Consider the following 4,556-nt stretch of genomic DNA (forward strand, 5'->3'; position numbering starts at 1 on the left):
TATATTGAATGTAATTATAATAAAACATGTTGTATTTAGTATGACAAAAGAATTCAAAATTTTTAAAAATTAAATAAATAGTAATCCTAACTTCTAAGAAATGTCACAAATATATATATATGTGTGTCTGTAAGAAAATGATATAAATTACATTAATGATGAAATGAAGATTAAGAAAAGAAGTAAAACAAATTAATAATAATATTGATGATGATAGGAGTTAAATAAATCATTTTTTATATTTTGTAAATTTTCAATATAAATTTTTCAGTCTTTTAAAATTAGAAAATGCTAAAAAAATAAAACTAAAACTAAAAATCGAGGCAACAATTATTTTAAGGAAAAAATAACAAAAAATGTCAGAAACATTGATCAGAATAAATAAGTATCTATTGCTAAGAAGGTGTCACCCCACATTTTCTATTTTAGCTTTATTATTACATATAGATAGGAACTTTAAGATGAAGAATGATCCAAAAATTTTAAAAATAACAAATCAATTATGTAAAAATACATGTGTAATTCTTATAAAGTTATAATAACTAATTTCTTCAAATAAATAATTAAATGAAAGAAAAAAAAGTAATTAAGAAAATAATATAAATAACACTAATTATGAGATTAATAGCATTGATGAGGAAAGGAACTAAATATGATCATCTTTTTAAATTCTTTTTTAAGAAAATATATATAAACTTTAATTAAAGATAAATAAGAAAAAAAACCTTTAATTAAACATACAAAAAATCAAGACAAAATTAAAGAAGAAAGAAATTAGAAGAATAATGACATTGAAATAAATAATATCTAATTTTCTCTCTTTTCAAATTACAAAATAAATTTTTGCTTGTTCTCCTCCTAATTTGATACGAATTCCATAAATAGAATGATTTTTTCTCCAAATAATTTTTCTTACCCTTTGAAACACTAATCAGGCTTCTTATAAATTTCTCAAGCACAATGAATTTTCTCTCCTTGTAGGAGGAATAAACATTTTTTCAAAAAGTCTTTTATTCTTAAAAGAATTTTTTGTTACATAATCTCTTTCTTTACATCAATGTCTTCACAAGAATAATGAGATATTCTCTCTTTCTCTTTTGTTAAAAAAGTCACATGACCTAGAAATTTGATGGACATCTTAGCGACAAAAGTTGATACCATATATTGATCATTATCGTCAGAAGAAGAAGAACGAAAGTGAAGAAATTTGTTCTTATTTGTTACAAATGCTCAACTATTTTGTTTTTATTTTATAGGCTAAATAATTATAAACAGTTATAAAAAATGAATAGTTTTTATCTTTTCATCTTCCATTTTCATTTACTTAAATCTATATTAGTGTAATGGATGTTATAAAGGGCATAATTAATCGGGTATGACATAAATACTTTTTTTTTAAATACAAATAAAAAATACAAAACACAGATAAAATGTCAAAAAAAGGAAAAAAAAGATGAATACAAATACTGGTCATAGAGAGATGCCACATCAAATTGTCAATATTCAGCTTTATATATACATATATAGGTTCATGTCCTTAGATGTTATTTTATTACTTTAGCTGGCATCGACATTTTTGTAAATCTGATATCTACTTTGGAACATTTTATAATGTGGCATAGGCTGACAATTGAGATCATAAATTTAAAATAATAAAATTTAATTTATTATAATACTAATATCAATATCATAAAGATATATATATATATATATATATCATTTAAAAAATATATAAAAAGTATTATAAATTATAATAATTAACCGCTTTTTAAAACAAATTCATATAACTAATTTGATTTACACTCCAAAATTCATAGGTGTCACATAATTTACACATTAATTCTTCATTACTTAATATATGTAATTATATCAATGACATATAAATTGAAATTAAAAAATACATATTTTATTTGAAAATCACGTAATAGTACTATAAGGTATAATAATTAACAACTCAACATATTTTAAAATTTTAGTTGACTCTCCGAATTCCATATGTCTCATGTAATTGAGACAGAGAAAAACATATATTGGTTTAAAATTAATAAAAATATTATAAATTATAATAATTAACAACTTAAAATTTATAAAAAAAAACCTTTAAATTTTTTTAGTTGGCTCTCCAAATTCAATCGGTATTACAATAATTAAAACATAGAAATTAACATAGATTGGACTCCTGCTGACATTTATGTTTCCTTTTTCTAAATTTTCTCTTTTATACTTTATATAAATAATTTTTTTATGTAAAAAGTATGATAAATCATAATAATTAATAGCTTAAAGTATTTCAAAACATATCAAAAGTTTTTGTTAACTTTCAAAATTTCATCTATACCGCATAAATTGGGAGAAATATAGATATATAGATATTTTAAGTTGCTAATTATTGTGAGTTATAGTACGTTTTATGTAATTTTCATATATATTACTCGGTCCTGATTTATGTGATACAAATGAAATTTCAAAAGTCAATGAATTTTTTATAAGTTTTTTTTTATATTAACTTGTTAATTATTGTGATTTCTAATATATTTACGTAAAACATACTCTAAATATAAATAATTAGCAACTTAAAATATATAAAAACATACTAAAAATTGATTAATTTTAAATTTCATATGTACCACATAAATTAAAACAGAAACAGTAACATATATTGGGCCCCGTGCTGGCACGGGGTCTCATATCTAGTATGACTTAAAAGTCAAAGTAGTAAATTACTATAGCACAATTATGCAACAAGATTTGGTGTTTTAAAATGTAAGCCACTTCATAGAAAATTTGGGCTAAATTATTGACTGAAAAAATATTCTTATTTGTCTTTGGTCTCCAAGAATATTTTCTTGGGTTGCAAGTTGTTTGGAGTATAAACAAAGCAATCAAAAGCTTCTTTCTTCCTCAAATTGACTGACGTATACATATATTTTTCCGTCTCAAGTTATCTATCGTGATTTCCAAAATAGTTATCTTAAATTACTTGTCGTTTTAAAATTTAAGACAAAATTAATGTCGTGTTTCAGTCCTAGTGTGGCTGATCATCCTCTCGGACCAACTACTAATTATCGTCGTGCCTCATCAACTAGCTAATCAGACATGAGCCCCTCTTCGGACAGATTCCTCATTAGTTTTTTATTTCATATTCCATCGTGTTCTTGAAGACTATAAACACCTTAATTATATAAAGATAACATGTACATAGAATAAATATTTAATGAACTGAAATGATAAACTTATCAAATGTCTCTCCTAATAAAAAAAAATACGAGACATGTAAAAAAATCACGATAAATAATTTACGTTACAAATAAAGTGAAAACAAGAATGAAACTTTGAAAATATGTTGGCTCTGACTTTGACGGTTGCTGCTCTATTTTGACTACCAAGTCAAAAACAGTCTGTATTTCCACTAATGTAATTTTTTTCGATATCGAGCTCAAATAATTTTGTTCGAAGTGATTGTCAAAATTAGTGTCGGAGTCAGAAATTTTAATAGGAGGTTCAAAATATGAGAAGTAAATACATGAACTAGTGAAAGGGAGTTCAACATCTATTATACATACCTAAAAAATAATTTTAACCATGTATAAATAGTAATATTTTTTGCCGAGGGGGTTCGGATGAACCCCTCATTATATGTTGCCTCCGCCCCTGGCCAAATTATTGTATTTATAATGCAATGTCTTGTCGAAAATTGAATGTTGTTAAGATGTTTATGATGGAAAGTTCTTTTTTTTTTTAAAAACCATGATAAGCAAATTTTCGACTAGAGGTCATGTTTATGATTAAAAAAAAATGTAAAGTTGAAGTTGAAAAAATCTAGTTGATTTTTGTTGTTGTTGTTGACAGGGGAATCCACAATAGCTATTCTTTCAGTACGTACAGGATAAACCTCATTCTAATGTAATAGGTTGTAAACATACTAGAGAGGCAAATTGTACATGTGACAAGCTCGACTAAGAAATCATACATGGATTTCAAACCTGAAATCTCTCATTTGAAAGATCATCAGCTCAACCAACTCGATCATTCCTGCAGATAATTTTTTTTTCCATTATTCATTTTTCTTTTTAAGCGGTGGCCATATGAATAGATGGAAGTCTCCAATATAATGCAACTTCAGTCTCAAAAATTAATGACATCATTTGTTTTTATTTTCTCAGCCATATCTGTTAAAACAACAAATTATAGTTTGATTTTCAGTCATCAAAGAATACTAACTTGGACTTAATCACCTAAACCTTTGGAAGTATATATAAGCTGGTCAAAAAGAATTGCAAAAAAGTCGATTTAATATATTTATCCATTATTTTATGGGAAGTCCTTAAATTAGTACTAAAAAAAACACAAAATTCAACTTATTATTAAATTTTAAGAAGTTAAAAAAATTGGTCTTGACATTAATTTTTATTCTCTTTCTTCGTCTTTCATTAAGTAAGAAAAGGAATAAGGGTCTGAAAAATACCCCAACTTTAGTCAGATTTGTTGTTGCGCTACTAAACTTTCATGAGGACCTATTACCTCCCTAGACTATTTAATACCGTATTTTAAACATA

This window comes from Solanum tuberosum, unplaced genomic scaffold, assembly GCF_000226075.1.
Source record: "Solanum tuberosum cultivar DM 1-3 516 R44 unplaced genomic scaffold, SolTub_3.0 scf00051, whole genome shotgun sequence".
NCBI classification, from domain to species: Eukaryota; Viridiplantae; Streptophyta; class Magnoliopsida; order Solanales; family Solanaceae; genus Solanum; species Solanum tuberosum.